At 41.1% G+C, this 19,528-nt stretch overlaps 1 protein-coding gene across 3 annotated transcripts in view; it reads right to left on the minus strand.

Annotated features, from left to right (window-relative positions):
• Positions 1 to 19,528, minus strand: part of ZBTB38 (zinc finger and BTB domain containing 38) — an 80,452-nt gene that overhangs the window by 48,378 nt on the left and 12,546 nt on the right. The window contains exons 3-4 of one of the 3 annotated variants that reach the window (XM_029940153.1): positions 12,915 to 12,980; positions 11,973 to 12,333 (exon numbers count right to left, since the gene is read on the minus strand). The gene's annotated coding sequence lies outside the window, so the exon portion shown is untranslated. Of the gene's footprint in view, positions 1 to 11,972; positions 12,334 to 12,914; positions 12,981 to 13,099; positions 13,243 to 19,528 lie in introns of those variants that run through there. The other 2 variants (XM_029940155.1, XM_029940154.1) reach the window with 2 other exon arrangements.

The raw sequence follows: 19,528 nt of genomic DNA on the forward strand, positions 1-19,528 counted from the left end.
GGGGCGCCCGGGGAACCGCCCGCGCGGAGGACGAGGCCACGGGAGGGCGGCGGCGGGACCCGGGGGCGGCGGACGCACGACGGCCCCGCGAGGCCCAGACCGTCTCTAGTGCGACGGCGGGGTGGGGGTGGGAAACTACGACGGCCCCGCGGGGCCCCAGACTGTACCAGGGGGGCAGCGGCCTCCACCTCGTTCCCAAGGGAGGTCACTGCTAGGAACGTGGCCCAAGGACACCCCAGTTAAGGGGGTCAAGGGCCACTGGGCCTATCAGAACAAGGCCTGGGCCCACAGAAGGGCTTCTGGGTTCCAGATCCAGGTCCCAAACGGCGTCCAAACCCTGCACATAGCAGAGAGGCAGGATTCGGAGAAAGTCGAGCGCAGTTTTAATGTAAACAATTTCTCAGAAAGAGGGTGTCACCTGTGCTTTCCCATGGCGGTCAGGAGAGGCCTAGATAGATTTTTCCCAACGTGGTATAAAAAAGCATTTCACGCTAAAGACCCAGTGCTCTTCCTCAAATAAAGGGCACAGACTGCCTGCTAGGATCTTTCTTCCAAGATTCGGAGACTGCTCATGAAAAAGTATTTACTGAGGCCTGCCACAGGCTTGCCTTGTGGAGCTATCAGCCTGGAGAATTAATGTGCAGGTTTTGTTGGCTTGATTTTAAAAAAAAAAAAAACATTCATCCACGTTCCCCGTGTTTTGGTAGTATGAGTCTTATTAAAAATTTTTTTTTCTAGCAAAGCTTTACTCCCAGGTTACAACCTAAAAGGATCAAAAGCTTGTTATCCTGTTTTGAGCTTGGAATAAAATGTTTGCAGTTCTGCATCTCAGTTCCTGACTATATTTGAAGAACCCAATCATTTTGAAGAATAAAGGGGATTGCAATATTAAATACACAGCCAGCAAAACGTTTTCCGTAATGAAGGAAAAATATATTGACTTGAAGTCCAATTAAAGAATCGTGTAATTTAAAAATAAAGGCAGGGTTTTGAAGGCAGGCAGTTTGGGCAACATGCAAGTACATGCACAGGAGCAGTTCCCGACCTTCCCAAAGCCAAGCACCCTCTAGTCTTTCTCTGTAGGCCACATATTTAGAAAGATCTTTTCCACTAAATTGCATTTATTAACTAATGATTCATCTTCCTACTTAAAAAAACAACCCTGCAGTGTTTTTGTGTAAGTAGCCACCAATCAGAGCTTCTACAAAACTCGAGCCAATCCACTGTGAATCGTGGATTCCAACCTAAAGAAACTTGTAGTCTGATTGCAAGTTTACGTGTTTCCATTGAGGCTTTTGGAAACTGCAAATCATTTGGAGACCTCCAAGAAGACTGAGGTACGTGAAATTAAGAATCACGGGCTGGAAAATGCCAGCATGAGGCATGACTGTCTGTGCTTACTTAAGAGTTGAAGATGGGAAGTGGTAGAGCAAGGCAATTTGGCCTTTGGATTCTGCCTGCCTGGGTTTAAAGCCCACCACTGTCACTTAGAAAGCCACTCACTGTGTAAGTTAGGCAAGTTACTTAACCTCCCTGAGCCTCAGCTTCCTCGTGCATAAAATGAGGCTACTTTTAATATTACACTTACCTCGTAGGGCCTTTAAAAAATGAAATGGGATAATACATGTGAAGCCTGGCGCACAGTAAGCGCTCTTTAAGTGTAAACTGTTGTGGATGCTAGTGCTGGAAGGCAATGATTTCAGAGCTCTAAGTTCCTACCATCCAAGCAGTAAGAATCATAGCTACATATGTACAGCAACCCTTACACCCTAGAAATTTTCCATGGGCGAGCTGCCAGGGTCACATGGCGAATGACATAAAGGGATTTAAACACAGGTCTGACTCTACAGTCCACTTTCTGTTCTGCTAACATGTTCCAGGTGGTACCTTGATCAGACACTGTCAACAGCTTGTTAAGGGTGAAATCGGCTCTGGCTTTCCTAAGAGGCTTAGCAAGTGAATGGCTCCTTACATCCACTTGGGAATTCACAAACAGTGGCATTTCTTTCTCATTAGAGCCAAATGTTTCTCTAGAAGCGAGGAGATTTCCTCCAAATTGTTATTAATAACTAAAATATCATGGCAACAGTTTTAAACACCACAGCCGAAAACTTACATAATCAGCCTGTCCTTCAAAATTTTCCACCCTTCCTCATAACAGGTCTCAGATTCTCTCTTAATCATTCTTTTGAGTATGGGGAACTATCTGGAAATTTCCGGGAACATCCCAACTTGTAATTTTATTCTTTTCTGTAAAGCTTTATTCTTTCCCAAACAACTAAACGTGATTTATTTTTCTGTATCTTTATAATACTTTTCAGTTCAATACATTTGCAAATCAGAAAAAAGAATTCAAAGACTTTCAAGATCCTCTCCTCTTAAATGTCTACCAGTTCTTCAGCATTTCCTCATTTTCTACCTCTTTTCCTTTAATCTCCACATGATTTCTGCTATGCTACAACTACGTGCTTGCATTTTCTGATTTAGGATTGTTGACCAATGTAACATTTACTGCTCCTTTCTCTCTCTCTCCCTCTCTGTCTCTCCCTTTTGTAAGGTTTTGATATTATCATAATGTACAAAAAGACTAAAATTTGTCTTTTGAAACCCATTTCCTTCCCTAGTTTCCCACCATGGTTTAGGAATCTATAACTCATTCTTTCTCCCATATTTTCAGCACTCTGTTAATTTGTTGTTTTACTTTTCTTCTCTCTTTCCCTCATCCTGGGCACTCACCAAATTTCTATCACTTGGCCTCCCTTTATGTAGCTGCTTATCTTTTCCCTTTAGGCGTCTTAAAAAGTCCGTGTCTGAATCCTTTTCTCTAATCTCTACCACATTCCTGAAAGGCCTCTTGTGATGGTGTGTTGAGAAGTCTACCAAAGCCCCTGAAGAGGCAGTGCTTAAAACAGGGGCTCCAAGGCTGCTGGGAGCCAGGCAGAAGTATATGAACTGAGGCCTGCAGAATAATTCACACCCCACCGAAGTGAGGAGTAAGCGCGGCTACCACCCAGCCCCACATCAGTTGTTGCCAGGTGGAACGCCAGATCTGCAGGATTTTCCAATGAAGCCAAAAATCAGGACTTTTATATGAAAAAATCTATGAAATGTTGACTACTTAAACAGACAAACAAAGGAATCTGAATCTGATCAAGTCTCCGGCTGTAACTACCAATTTACAGGAAATCTCTGCGACAGAAGAACATGGAAAACAGCACCGAGGAACGTACTCATCAGATTTCAGACTGTAGGCAACCCTACAGGTCAAACAACATTTTTTCAACAAATTTTTTTATAGCAATAGCAAGGATGAAAGAAAGCAGGAAGGAAAACAATAAATTAAATGGAATTTAAGGGACTATCAATTGTACTATAAGGACCTTATTTGGAATTATGCTTTGAATAAGTAAATTATTTTTTTAATGATGTAATTGGACAAATTAGGCCATATTAGGAGAAATGCTATGGCATTTCTGTTATTAAAGAATTATTTGTTGGTAATGACAATGATACTGTGGTTATTTTTCTTAGTAAATCATGTTTTTTAAATATATTCTTTTAGTAACTTACATTTAAAAATCTTTTTATTTAGAAATATTTCAAACTTACAGAAGAATTTCAAGAACAGCACAAAAAAATCTCCTGTGTACATTCTACTCATATCTCCCTACCTACCTACGTAATTCTTCCCTGAACCATTTGTAAGTTGCAGACATCATTCTCTTTTATCCCTACATACTTCAGAATTTATTTGCTAAGCAAAATGGCTTTCTCTTAGTATCCTTGTCTTTTAGAGAATCATACCAAAGTTCTTAGAGTTAAAATGATATGATGTATGGGATTTGCTTCAAAATAATACAGGAGAGGATTACGTAGAAGAAGGTTTGGCAGCCACTGAGACTTGTAGAAGCTTGGTGGTGGCCACTGGGGTGTCACTAAGCTGGCCCTTCCATTGTTCAAGATTTTCAAAATAAAGTTTTAAAAGATTATGTAAAGAAAGGCCTTAAAATATCATATTAAGTGAATACGAAGAAGATACCAGTTACCTACAAAATAAAAATAAATCACCATGCACAGATAAAAGATTGAAAAGATATACCAAAATGTCAACCTTTCAAATTATTTCACAGTAGGTATATATTACTTTTATAATTAGAACTATATAAATATAATGAGAAGAATTTATGATTAGAAGCAACTAAAAAACTGGAAAACAGAAATATTGTAACTGGTTCAATTAAAATTGTTACAAATAAAACACACATCATTAAACACCAGTCTCCTTTAGATTTTTTTCCAATCATTAAAAATTGTAAGAACCATTCTAAGTTTGCAGGCTATACCAAAAACAAGTGGTAAGCCAAACTTGGCCCACAGGCTGCATAGTCTGCAGCCCCATTTCCTAAGTCAAAATCTGCAAATTGGGGGCCGGCTTTGGCTCAGGTCATGATCGCATGGTTTGTGAGTTCGAGCCCTGCGCTGGGCTCTGTGCTGACAGCTCAGAGCCTGGAGCCTGCTTCGGATTCTGTGTCTTCTTCTCTCTCTGCCCCTCTTCTACTTGTGCTCTATCTCTGTCTCTCAAAAATAAATAAATGCGGAAAAAAAATTTTTAAATATATTTTTAAATGTTTTATTCATTTTTGATACAGAGAGAGACAGAGCACGAGAAGGGGAGGGGCAGAGAGAGAAGGAGACACAGAATCCGAAGCAGGCTCCAGGCTCTGGGCTAGCTGTCAGCACAGAGCCTGACGCGGGGCTTGAACCCACGAACATGAAATCATGACCTGAGCTGAAGTCGGAGGCTTAACCAATTGAGCCACCCAGGCACCCCGAAAAAAGATTTTTTAAAGCTTATAGAAATTTGTTTTCTCTGTTGTTATATAAATACCTATGTAGTATCCCCAATTGTGCCTCAGTCCACAAAATCTAAAATATTTACTATCCAACCCTGTACTTTACGACTGGGCCTCCCTGCCACCTAAAGGCAGCATATTGTAGAAACTGCACTGCACTAGGAGTCAAGCATGGCCTCTTAACTCTCCAGGTAATCTGGAGAAGCCACAATGTCTCTGGGCCACAGTTCTCTCAGTGACCAAAAAAAAAAAAGTGTGTCTAAGGTCCACACAGCAACTGAAGTCTGTGGTTCACATTCCTGTAAGAGCTAAGCGAGTGGTACTAAGGGCTGGCACGCCAGCTGGTGTGACCCACCGCTCCGTGAGAGTAACCACTGGCACTTGGATCAGGGTCTGGATAAGCAGGTGAAGAGCAAGGAAGGACAGGCTTTAGGGGGCTCCGAAAAGAGCAGCATGCCTGTTTTACAGGCAATCTGACTTCAGGAGAGAGTTCCTAATCAGGTATTTTGCAGCTATCTCTCATCTGGGCTTTGTGGAAGATCACAGCACATGTGACAAGTCTGCTTATTTCATTTTAAATTTAATCCAGATCTAGCAGGGCGATGGGGGTGGGGGGGGGCTCTCTGGCATTCTCAGATAGAGAATAGGAGTCTTGGGATTGAGACGTCATAAAAACTCTGGGATAAATTACCCTTAAGGATGTCAATCTGTAGACTCTTTGTACTGGCCAACATGGGACAATTTGGCCGCAAGGCGAACATCACCATGGAAGCCAGACAGAACATCATGGCGCCAGTCCCTATACCGCAAGCCTGCAGCCTGCAGCCTGCATTTTGGGGCTCGCCCAAGACTTCTTTTTTACTCCACTCTTTCTCCCTTGGACCCTGCACCCCCAGCTTCAGGGTAGGCAAAGCAGCATCTCCTTTTGTTTACCTGCGGCCTCCTGACTGCTCCCTTTGTCTCTTATTTTCTCTGCCCAGCAGCCCCCTGCAGCCCGCTCAGTCTGCAGTCGCCTCCACTGCCCCATTTCACCTCGTAGGTGACCACCCCATTCTCTTCCACATCGTTTCCCCAATTGCCTGCAGTTTCTAGAGAATCCCTCAGTGATGTAGCCCCTCTCTTTCTCTACCAAAGCTTCCCCTCTTCTCTTCCACAGCTCAAGAAACAAGAGAAAAGGGGGAAAAATTACAAGGGCACTGCCCTTCTGGGATTTAACCACATTCTCAGCTGGTGGCTTTTGTTTTCTCCTCTCACTGTAAGGCCCTCGGGGCAGGCACTTGGTGTCATGCTCCGCCCTGGGGAAGAGGGGCAGGACTGTTAGGCCTTAATTAGAGCAAGGCCTCAGTCAGGGTAGAACATTTTACCAGGAAAAAGGAATTTCAAAATATCCATTTGGCAGCAAGGACCACAGGGGAAGGAAGAGGTTTGTTGTATTATATAAGGAAAATCGTGAAAGCTCTCACAGCTTTTCATGAACACAGAAATAATATTTATACTGGCAATTTTAAAACAAAACAGAACCAGAAAACAAACTCCCTCTGCAGGCCTAATGTAGTGAGTGTAGACCCAAGTGCTAGTCTTGAACCCTGAGCAGGAATAGCAGCAGAAGCAAGGAAAGCATTAAGGAAAAAGAAGAAAAATGAGTTACAAGATCAAAAGAACAATTTTCTGGTCAATGTGACGTTGAGGCCATAGCAGAGCCACACGGGGATTGCCTAACAGAGACATAAGCTTTGGCAACTGGTATTTGATATACCTGTTACCCGCCAAGCCTTCTGCAGGACAGACAGCAGGGAGACCCCCACTGTCAGCGAGGGAAGGTAAAAAGGCAGAAGCATCTTGCCTGCATCACAAATTCAAATTTTTGCATGCAAGGGCCTCTCAACATCTGCTCATGAATGCAAAAGAGTGGCAGCCGTTATTGAAGTCACCTGGCAAACGTAGGCAGACCAGCTTGGAGCAGGGCAGCCAGACATACGGAGGCTTATTAGGAGCCAAGACATCTTGGGAAGGTGATGAAGATGAGATCTAGAGTCCCAGGAAGAAGCACCCTTGCCATCTGCTGAAATGCCCCCAAACCGAAGGCTGGCCTCCAAGGTAACTGTATAAAAGGCCACTAAGAGAACAGCATGCCATTCATTTCTTTCTGGAACAGAGGGGACACACCATTGTGCCTGTCCATACGATGCTCTAGCCTTGTGTAGGAACCTGGATGTAAATTTCCTGAGATATTTCAGGTCATATTCCATTCTGCCTGGGTTGGAGTGGCATCTGTCACACAGTACATGTTCAACAAGTGATGCTCAAGAAAGTAAACTGAGCTTTTGAAGCCTACTCCCCCACTGGTGCGCAAGACTCTACTACAAAGGATTAGAACATTCTTCAGGCAGTGGAATGTTTCACGAGCTGGTTAGAACCCAACAAAGTATAAGGAGTCAGCCAGGCCACCTCCACCTTGTGATAAGCAAAACCCCCTAGGGGCACCTTGGAGGGCTTGGTCAGTGGAGCGTCTGACTATTGATTTCTGGTCTGATCATGACCTCATGGTCTGTGAGTGCGTGCCCTGAGTCAGGCTCTGCACTGATGGCACAGAGCCTGCTTGGGATCCTGTCCCCCACCGCCCCCCTGCCCTTCTCTGCTTGTTTTCTCTCTCTCAAAATAAATAAAAATAAAAACTTCAAAAAACCCACTATATTGTAAATCTATTTTAGAAGATGCTTCTGACACATTCTGAAGCCTTCATAGGGTGTTACAGTTTCTAACTTATACAGCAAACCTATCCCTTTGTTCTCAGAGCTTCATCAGCAGACCAGCGTAAAAGGCCTATAAGAGTCATAAAAAGACATAAAAAGTTCTTAAAAAGAATTTCTTTAGTATTACTTGCTCGAATAGAGAAATACCACACCACGTAGTAATGTCCTTAGAAAGCCATTGTTGGGCAAAGAGATCCATAAAACTGAAATGTTTTAGGCAATAGAGCACAAAGACAATTTATTGGCAGGATGGGACAGACCTTCCACCATTTGCTTTCAAAAAAAATGAAAGGAAACGACTGCCTCAATGTTTCGCCAAGCATTTACTTTCTGGAGTTCTTACAATAAACAAAGCTCTGAGAATCCTTTCCGCTGGGGATTTCTTGGGTTAACGCTAAATCTATGCCTAAATCTATGGCTAAATCTATGCCAGCATATTGTCACTACCACTGCACTTCTTGGTGGTTTCAGGGTGGGACTGGGTCACAGGCAGTGACTTACTTCACTGGTACCGCATCCTGGGAATGTGACTAAGACCTGCCACCTACCTACAGAAGGGGAAGCTGACCTACGTAAGGCGGAACCTGCAAAGTCATCAGAGCTGGCTCTGTTAGATCAGCAGCTCCACAAAGAAAGGAGTTTGCAGTTGGAGCATGAGCATCCTCTGCCTCATAATGGTGCCCTTACAACTTCCCCTGGCTGGGTCCATTTCACCCTGCAGGCAGGTCTCAACTCAAATGCCACCATTTCAGGAAGGCTTTCCCTGGCCAATCATTCAAAAGTGGCTCTCTTGCTCCCAAGATATCATTCTTGTTCTTTTATTTATTTATTTTTAGTTTGTTTATTTATTTTGAGAGAGAGGAGAGAGCGCAAGAGAGAGCACACAAGCCAGGAAGGGACAGAGAGAGAGGGAAAGAGAGAATCCCAATCAGGCTCCGTGCTGTCAGCACAGAGCCCAATGCAGGGCTCGATCCCAGGAACCATGAGATCATGACCTGAGCCAAAATCAAGAGTCAGACACTTAACCAACTGAGCCACCCATGAATCCTTCACTCTTGCTTTTTAAATTTTTATTTTTTCTCCTTTGCACTTGTCTACTTTGTTTATATATTTATTTTTGAGCTCCCCACCCCCACCATTCCCCTCCATTAAAGGCAGGTCCATAAGAAAGAGGCCCTGGTCTCTTGTTCATTACTGTATTTCCAGACTTTGGGATATGCCTGGCTTGTAGTAGGTGCTCAATAAATGTGTCGAATGTCTCATTACCAAAAAAGCTCCTTCCCCTGAAAGGGAGCTGTTAGAATGAACCACACGGTTGTAGGGACTCAAAGGCTTAACCAGGATTTAGTATTTTTTTTTAACTTTTTTTTTAATGTTTTATTTATTTTGATACAAAGAGAGACAGAGCATGAGAGGGGGAGGGGCAGAGAGAGAAGGAGACATAGAAGTTGAAGCAGGCTCCAGGCTCTGAGCTAGCTATCAGCACAGAGCCTGACGTGGGGCTTGAACCCACAAACATGAGATCTGACCTGAGCTGAAGTCGGAGGCTTAACCAACTGAGCCACCCAGGAGCCCCTGGGATTTAGTATTAAAGATAGAAGCGCTAGGTCTTTTTCTTGATCCTCCTTCTCCTACCAACCAGCTCTAAAACAGGGTCTGGCTACCAGTCTTTTCATGGGGGATCCACGGAAATGGTTGAGGTAGATCAACCCAGCTAGTCTCACTGAGTTAAGGCTTGGAAAAACATTTCCTATTCTCCAAAGAAAAAGAGTTGAGAACTGTAGATTATAAATCATTCAGGTAGAAAACCACAGATTTGCTCATTTTTTTTTGGTGAGAACAAAGGCAGTTGTTTGCACATTCTTCTTGTCACACCTGCTCTGGCCTGCCCAGTATAAACACCTTAGCCAAAAAGTGTAAATGGGTGAAGCATAGCCTTTTGAACAAAGAGAAGGCGTAAGTGCCATCTCTGCAATCATCAGGAAGTGTTTTTGGCTAGACTAGGAAATCCAATAATAATTGTAAATGGATAAGTTTAGAAAAGCTTTGTGCCTTGTAAATATTTCTGTGAAATATGAAGGCAAAGCATTTAGGCGAAACACAACAAAGTAATAAATAATAATTATTCTTCCATTCACTGGTCTATTTATTAGAATGACAATGGTACAATATACTTCCCAACAGTCCTACTTGGCTTTCAACCTCCTTGAATTGTGTTTAAAATTCTTTTCGGCAAGACCAAGAGCACCATAAATGAATAATGCCACAAAAAACCATTAGGTATGAAAATCTACAAGATGACGCAACCATGCTTGAGTTAACAATAAAAGGATCAACATTTTATAAAGAAGAAATACACTGTTGAATCTATTAGGCATTCATTTTTATGGTAAAACAATTCCATTGCATCCATCTAATCTTGTGATTAAGATTCAAATAGGTTCAAAATGATTAATTTGTACTGGCCTATCAAAATGGAAGACAGTGTAGTTGTAATCTTTCTGAATAGCAATAGTGTTTTAATTACAAATGCCTGGCTCATTATTTGCTCAAGAGCGAATGACAATTAGCTTGATCCAACTGCAACTGTTAATGCTCCTGGTACTAAAATAAATAGGCAATACTGAATCAGGGTTCTGACATTTCCCTTCAGTTTATGATCTTCTGATTGATGCTATATTCAAAATGTACTTAGTCATTTTAAGTCACAGGCAAGAAGGAAAATGGCTCCCGAACAGGCAAAAAAAAAAAAAAAAGAAAGAAAGAAAGAAAGAAAGAAAAGGTATTGCAGGAAGGCTAGTTCATGGCAAGCCCAAGGAACGAAATCACTACGAGGTGAATCATGTTCTAATATCATTGAGCCAGAGAAAGACTCCAAGCAAAATATTCGAGTTGGCTTGAAAACAACACAACAACAGCAGCAGCAACAAACCTTTAGCCCACTAGAGGTTTGGTTTTACAGACAGTGCTTTGGGATAGTAGGCAGACTGCTAGAATAAAGCAGCTATTTACACAGAGGGTTCTGAGTCTCAATGTTCTTCACATCGGAGCAAACCTCAGAGAGGTTTCAGGTCTGCCAGTATCTTCCTCCTAATACATCTGCAAAGACGTTTCCAACAAAGGCTCGATGTGCATTTATCGTTGGGAGGGTGGGCTTGGGTTTGGGTCCCTCTCTACCCAGAGCTCTGAGGTTACCGATGGAGGGATCGGGGAAAACAAGGGCATAAGCATTTTCTAATTCTCAGAATTTCTGAGATGGCTTTTGTTTCACTGGCGCTGGGGAACCAGTGATAATGAAACTACACCTTTGTACACAAACCTTGACCAGCATTCTGGAGCATGTTACAAAGAAAAACCTTAATTTTTTGAAAGTACCGAGCACAAAGGAGGAAGAAAAAAAAGCTCTCCTTGTGCAAGCTTTCTCTATATGTGTAGAAATATGGTTTAATTTTTAAGGCTTGAAGACCGCATTTAAAAACGTCTAAAACCAGTGCAGACTCTATATGGGAGGTAAAAGAACTGCACAATTTTCATTAACCATTTGTTTCTTTTTTTAAGACAATCTTTTGCATATCTGTTATTGCATTTTTAAATAAGATTTGGTTACCAAGGAAACAGGTTCTGGCCCAGTGTTAAATTGAAACTAAAATATATTTCGGAAGTTAAGCTCGAAGGAAAGAGCCCATGAAATTATTCTGAAAAGTGCCAGAATTCGGTACTTATAGAACCATAGCTGCGTGGTCTGCAATGAACGATTCTAGGCACTCTTTTTCTTTCAGTGAAGCTCTCTTTCTTCTAACAGGGCCATCTATATTCAGTGCCCCCCCTTTAAAAATTGTAACTCCTCATCTCTCCAAGTAATAGGTATATAAATAGTATATTTGTTCTTGAATATTATCTAACATGGATTTTGGAACCTTGTAAGTTTTTATTTTCATCTTTCATAAAACACGTATAAAGACCGCTTCTTAAAATTTAAATATTTTAAATGTTCCTTAGTAAGCTTGTTTGCGCTCTTTGAAATTATCTCAAGAAAACCATTTATTTTTAGTTTCATGGTACAATGGAGCTGAATCAACAGACTTTTCAAAAAATTCTTTTGTTGTCTAAGGGCGCCACACCTATCATATATATAATTTTTTAAAAAAGAATCAGCTCACTTTTATAGCAGAATCATTTTGTAAGGTTAGCAAAGCTATACATTTACATAGTATCTGAATAGGAAAGCCTGTCCAATTTAATACCCTCCCTCCAAAAAATTACAGCTGTCTTATTTAATTTTTATTATAAAAGTCATATTTTAATCCGTCTATTATTCTTGCTGCATGGCTTAAAAAATCTATAAAACATGCAAATTCCGACCTACCTGTATGTATCACTTAATGCAGTGCTAGCATGACAAGACACTCGGCCATTTTTATGTAAAGCGATGGAGACCAACTGATTTCTCCGTCTTCTTGCTCACAAGTTTGAGATGCAATTGTCACACACACAAAAAATCATACGCAGAACAGCTTGAATGTACTGTGATCACGAGAACTGAATTTGTCAACAGGAAAACAGGATTGAAAAAAGAAGTTTCTCTTCCAAGGTTTCTCTGAGGCTGCAACCAAGGAGGTGGTGTGTTGAATTTTTTCCCCTTCCTCCTCTGAGAGTTCAAAGCCCGGAGCTGACCACGGCAAAGGCCACTGTCACATTTGCTGAAAATCAAACCACTGATACCAGCACTGAAAACACAAATTTGAGAACCAAGTTGTGTGCACACCATGGAGTGCATAAGAGTTAAAAATAGATTCCACCTTGCCTCCTACCTGCATAATAAATATGTAAGTTTCAAGTGTTTAATTTGATATTCACATTAATTAACAATACAACATACATTATTTAAAAGACAGCAAATGCAAGAAGAAAGGAGAGACACCATCTGGTAGCAGAGTTTTGTTGTTGTTTTTGTTTTTAGGGGTTTTTTTTTTGGCTTTGTTAAGAAAAAAAAAGGTAAAATCCTATTTTGAATGTGATGAAAAGCAAACATCCAGAGGCAAATGAATCGGAACTGAAAGGTGATGTTGAAATATCTAAGGCTGTAATGAGGCAAAAACAAGTCTTCGCTACCAGATGATATGGCATACCGAGCATTTACATACTCACATCTGAAATACTAGGCAACGTGTAATGAATTCTATACACAGCATGCACACACAGCAAAAGCACCGGCTAATCCTGCCTGCCATCTTAGGCTCACAGAAGCAAGATACACACTGCATGCAGACACGAGCACTGGGGAAGGAGGAGGCAGGGGACAGCTCACCTTAAATGCAGTATCTGATTAATGTTGTAAGTGACATTGCATATCAGCCTCAGAGTCTTGGTTCAACTGGGTAGGAGGGAACAAAGAAAAATGTCATCAACTGGTGATGCAAGATGAGCCCAATCACTAAACACTGTTTAGCAAACTCCAAATTCTGCAACCAGACAGTAGAAGGCATTTCATACACTTAGGCAGAGCTGCTGCACAATGAATGTGTCCTTTTGCTTCTGAGAATCAAACAATCCTTTTGCTAATGAAGAAAATAAGCCGGAACGAATACTGTCATATCTTCTTCTTGAAGAAAGCTTTCAATACAGTATGTATCTGGTTTGGGGTGCATTTGATAGACTATTAATTTCATAGAATTGCTAACAACAACAACAACAAAAATCCAAAACTGTTAAGCTATTGTAAAGTAAAAAATAATATTATAGGGTATAGCATTTCTAGGTTATTTTTCAAATCCTAAACGGTGCCGGCAGCCTTAGAGAAGAATGCATGATCGGGCTGTCTGTATCGGTGTTATAACCTCTAACCACAAGCCGTGTAAATGTATCCTGCTGAATGTATCTGCAGTACAGAACAGCAGATACCGCCTCCGTTGGAATTGTATTAAAATGTGAATGAATTTGCTTAAACTTAGACGCAAATAAAATCGGCACAGAAAAACAAATTGATGCTGAATGCCTTTGGATGTATGGGATAGCGGATCATCACGAACGATAAAAGCCATCCTTAGGATACTGACCTAAATAATGTTAAGACCTGCAGCAGCGTACTTACCGCACTCGCTCAGAACATAGAACATGCAAAAATGATTTTTCTCCTCCCTCCCTCCCTCTACAAAAGCTGAACCATAGAGTAACAAGGCATTAGCAGGAATATCCAAAGGCTGTATGTGTAAACATTGTACATGCTGTAGGAAGAAATGGTGTTGTGCTGAGATGTGATGTTTCTTTGTTTTACTTTGAGGCTTATCTTAGCTATGCTTGCACGATGACATTGACATCATGGAGGTCAGGGCTGACACTGGGGTGCCATCCGTTTTATGAGTGAAATGTTTTCCGAAAATTAAATCTCATCTACTCAAACACCAAATTTCATGTCTTCTTCAATACCACCCCCTACCCCCGCTGCTCAAGATTGATGGGATCTAGTTTGGCTCTGTGTAATAAATTGGAATTGCCTTCTGTAGAGACTCCAATACATAATTGTAGGAATTAATTTTTTAAACAAAAAAACCTTCAAGAATTCTTATGCATCCCCTTTCAATCCTTCCTATCAACACACACACACACACACACACACACACACACACACACACACAACTGAAGCTCAAATTGCAGTGAAACGTTTAACATGTGGAACAAAAAATATGGAAAGAGCTGCTTATTCAGGATTTTGAAGAAATGCCTAATAAGCAAATACTGTTTTGCTACAAAACCAGTGTCACCATGTCCCCAAAGAGAGGAAAACAGCATAGCTTGCTAGAAAAATTTCCTTCAGAAACTGCCGGCAGGTAAAAAACAGAAAAGCATTTCTTTTACCATGCTGTATAAAACAAGAAGTCTTTTATTTTTAAGAAAATAGAACGGAGTCTTCTCCACTTTCTTCAGCTACAAAGAAACCATACTCACTCCCACCCTTAGATCCTGGACATAAGCCAACATTATTATAAAATGCTGTGAACCTTATTTTGAATATATATTTACGTTCATTTTCTTATCTCCCCAAAAGTCTTTAATTGCCTTGTGTGTCACTGAATATACTAATGCTAATTAATTTTAACACGTGCAATAATGAATTCATGTTTTCTGGGTTGCTAGTTTCTCAATGTCTCGATCTTCTATAAGGATTGGCTAAAAACAGTCGGGTTAGTATAATATTCAAGTTCCCTAGAATTTTTTTAAAGGAGAAATTGTATTCAAGCACCTTAACTTAGGTGCTAGGTTTTACAACTGGATCTTTTGTTTCTAGCTTTCATTCTATCTCGTTCCCCAGAACCCAAGTGATTTTCAGCTCAACGTGTGGAAAGCACCCCGCCCACCTTTATCCCGTACATGGTAAAGTCTCTGAGTTGGGCTGTCCAGATGGTCACTCATACCTGAACCACACCGAATCCTCTTCTCTTTGGAGCACATCTCTCCCCCACAACGACGCCAGAAATAAACGTGGCTCTAACGGAAACAGTAGCTCCTGGTCTAACACCGGTGGTGGAACCATCTTCCCCACCCCCACGACATTGCTCTGTGAGCTCTGGTTAGCATTGACAGCGACAGAAAATTAGAATGGAGTGTCCTTAGGCTAATTCCTCCTTTACCATGGGGGGCAAGAATTAGAGAGACTATCAGGCTGAGTTACAATGTACCAATTTAATATATGGTCATCTATAAAGCACGGTCCTCACAGTGGGGTCAGAGGAAGTTGAAGTGAACACCTAGGCATTTGATGCTGTTAGTGTCTATTCAGTTATTCCCTAGTAATCACATCAGAAAGCTAGACAGTCATGTTAAAATACTCACAAATTATTATCATGTAGTCTAGATATACACCGCATGGAATCAACTGTGACCACATAGAACTAAGTCGCTGCCTCCTCTGCCTGGGATAATAAATGACAGTGACAAGGACAGTAATCCATATCATGCTCCCATGAGATGAGTGAACAGTGTTATGTCCTCACAGGGGCAGGGTGGTGAATGTGGTCAGGTCCCCTACTGATACTTTTACGCTTGATGCCAGGGCAAGCAGTTTCCAAACCTCCCAGTGGGTTCCCTGTCCACCCTCTGTCAAATGAGCCTAAAAGCCACATATTAGTTTATTCTGTGATATTCTAAATATGTTCAATGAAAAAACTTGGCCTATTTACCAAACCTGCTTGTGTTAAACAAATCTGAACTGTAGTTAAAAGCATTCAGATTGATGAGCTTGTTTAGGCAGACATTCTCAACTAGTAAATCCTGTTTTGCACTTAAAAAAAAAAAAAAAAAAAAAGAAAACCATGCTCATGCCTGAAAAACGTAGGCTTTGTCATGATTACAAGTGGCAAGGGTATGCGTTCACTTAGGATTTTTAAAAATAGCGTGCTCCTCATCAACCTTCTGGAGCACATACATAAATGTTAATTTAAAACACAAATCCCTTTGGGGCATCTGGTTGGCTCAGTCAGTTAAGTCTCCAAGTTTAGCTCAGGTCATGATCTCACGGTTCGTGGGTTCGAGCCCAGAGTCAGGCTCTGTGCTGACAGCTCAGAGCCTGGAAGCCTGCTTCAAATTCTGGGTCTCCCTTTCTCTCTGTCCCTCTCCTACTCACCCTCTGTCTCTGTCTCTGTCTCTGTGTGTCTCTCTCTCTCAAAAATAAAATAAACATTAAAAATAAATAAATAAATAAATAAATAAATAAATGACAGATCCCTCTTCCGTGATCTCCCTCCCTCTTTGCCCCTCTCCCACTCGCTCTGTCTCTCTCTCAAAAATAAAATAAACATTAAAAATAAATAAATAAATGACAAATCCCTTTTCTGTGATGAAAATTTTAACCTGTTTCTGCCACTCTGAGGAGTGAAGTTGAGGGTACCCTAAATAGCCTGGCAGGAGAGGCTAGAGAAGAACAGAGACAGCAGTGAGGGATGCATCTTTCCCTTTGATTAACGCTCTTCCTTGCCCACAGTCTTGCTGCTCTGCAGTCTGAGCTCATTTTATTTTCAGTCCTGCGGGTTAAAGTTAAATTGCATGGCTTATGCAAAGTACACAATTCAAGTAAGAACAAAGCTTGACTCTGTATATTAAGAAAGAAAGAAAGTAAAGTCAGGGCACTGAGTCCCAGAGCAATCCTTGGTTTATAAACACTTGGACTGGTTTGCACATTTCTTTACTACAGTCACTGCATTAAAAATTACAGCTAGTTTCAACTTACATCTAATACGGACATTCAACAGTTCTGGATAAATTTGTTACCAGGTTAGGCCATTCTAATCTACATTTTTATAAATGAAATGTTCGGCAAATTTAACATTTTTGTTTAAATTCTTAGCATTAAAAAGTTTAGAAAATTTTATGAGGTTATTACATCAGTCTATAATGTATTTAGTCCTGGAAACAACATGGTGACTTAATTTATCAAGGACTAAAAATGGCTTTGAATGATATTTTTACTTAAAATTTTTTGAAAGTCAAATGCTATTTTGAACATCTATCTTGCCTACAGAGCTAGGCAGGAACTTCTGTTTTCTATCTTAATCAGAGTTAAGTCTAGAATAGCTAACATTTATTGAGAACCTACTACATACTCAATATTTGGCTATATTACATTATTTAATTCTAACCCAATAATGCTATAAGGTGAGTATTAGTTATTATCAACTTCGGGTGAGGACCTAATTAGAATTTCTAGTCACATGGAAAAAAGTGGAGTTAAGATTCAAAGCTAAGTCTGACCAATTCCAAAGTCTAGGTCTTTCCACCAATCTTCAGAGGATAAAACTTCCTCTCTCCACATTCTGTCCTGATGTAGGAAACTTATTCCCATCAGAATCCTAGTAGAGGGGATCCCCACTCTCTGAAGCCAGGACTAACTCTGTTTATATGAACCAGCCTTAACTTCCCAGGCCCTGGGAACTGTGGGTACCCAGGATGCCACCAACTGGAGACAGTCTAGACCAGCAGGTAGAAAATAAAATAAAATGAGGAATTAATTAGACCATGTTGAAAAGTTAAGAATAGAAAGCAGATTAACAATTTTGGTCAGAGGTGTGTCATTATTTGGAAATGTTTTCTGAGACAAAGTAAGTGGGAAAGCTCACATTTCCACCTGAGCAAAGCCTTCACTAGGTGTCTTTTCATGTTACAGATGAGGAAACTGAGGGTGAGAGGGATCTAGTCATTTGTCCAAGGTCACACATTTAATAAGTGAGTTTGCCCATTTGCTGTATTAAAAAGTATATCTTATTTCTTTTTGTACCTTATGTATTCAGCACATGTGAGTAAATTTGTTATCAGGTTGTTAGAGTGTTCTAATCTAAATTATCAGTTAAAGAAAAATCAGTGTAACAATCAATTCCTGACCACTTATGAATAGCATTTTTATCCTGAACAATTAAATTAAATTGGTATTATGAGTTCCTTCCTCAACATATATTGAAAACGAACTTTTCAAAAGTCAAACGTTTGAGTAAGAGATTCTCCTCAACCATGGTAAGCGTTTCAAATGCATGATTTTAGTGATTAACTCTCTCTGTTAGCATCTGCACGTTTTGCCCTTAAGACTTCTTCCAGGTCTGAACGTTTGTGACTCTAAAAAATCTAGTCCAGCTTGCTTTCCAGGTCGGTTAGGTCTCCTGCCTCCTGGTTATGTGGCCAGCTGACTATCTTGCTCGTTGGCAGTAATTTTATATGCCAACCAGATGGCTCTCAAAGGGGGCTTTCTAATCAGCTCCACTCTGCCTGGGAATATGAGAGGAGGATTATGTTGCTTGGTGCTCATGAGGCAGTAGAATGAATGGTTGAGTCTACGGACAGGACTGAGGAATCTGAACTCTGGGAAGCCTACAATCCTTAGTCAGGCGTTTTCTTATTTTTATCCATTAGGATCTGTATAAGATGTGGGAACGGAGTACATACTTGTTGGCAAGAACAAGGCAGCGAACTGAGGTTACCCTCTAGGAAAGACCTGGAGGGAGAAAGGAAATGTGAACCACACAGTTTTCAACAGAGAAAAAGTGATGAGTGACTTAGGATTGCAAGGGAGACTCTGGTCGACAACTTTCTGCCCCACTTCAATTCAACCCTCCTGTGGGAATATCCTCCACACACCTCACCACTGTTTTGATATCACTACCTCAACTTTAGCAACAGAATAGTTCCTGCTTTTATTTCTCAGTGCATTTGCAACATGGCACTAAAGGAAAGAACAACACGGTTTTACTAGATCCTGAATTGGCAAGACACACATTCAGCAAGATGGCTGAGTTTCTTCTTTCTTGAGAGATTGGCAAGTAGGGTGAAGAAGGAGGGTGGGGACGTAAACTAAAGTGGAGGAGGAAGAATTCTCACAGACTGGCAAAAGCTACCCTATGTGAGAATATAATGCTCTCCTAATATCTTCCTTCATCCTGGGCAGCAAATACTCCAAGACTCAACCTGGGAACAAAGTCATTTGTTTTCTCTCAGATAAAGACGTAGCTCAGAAAGGCCATACCCATGTACCTCATCTCACCAGAGCAGCTTTCACAAACTTCAGTGAATCTTCACTTCCTTTGGACTGAAGATAAAAGCAGAATAAGTTTTTGTTGATTGAATTATCTGCCTTTAATCATGTCTCTGGCTTGCTTCCTGCGAGATCTGTGTATCTCCCGTGGCCCCCAGGGCACTGTCGGGTGCAGTGAAGGGGGCTCATATGGGTATGCTCTTCACTGACCAACCCCAACTTGGGAGTTCTACCCCTGCTCCCATCACTACCAGTGGAATCTTTAACTTTGTCTCATGAAGCCACTTCCCAAAATAGGAGAACTTGCTCCATAAACTAAGGAATGGACCTAGTGGATGAAAATACCTATGGAAGTCTTTCAAGCACTTAATCACTTGTTTCCCAAGGGGAGCCACAAATTGTCTGGCAGG

The sequence above is a fragment of the Suricata suricatta genome, chromosome 5, assembly GCF_006229205.1.
Source record: "Suricata suricatta isolate VVHF042 chromosome 5, meerkat_22Aug2017_6uvM2_HiC, whole genome shotgun sequence".
NCBI lineage: Eukaryota > Metazoa > Chordata > Mammalia > Carnivora > Herpestidae > Suricata > Suricata suricatta.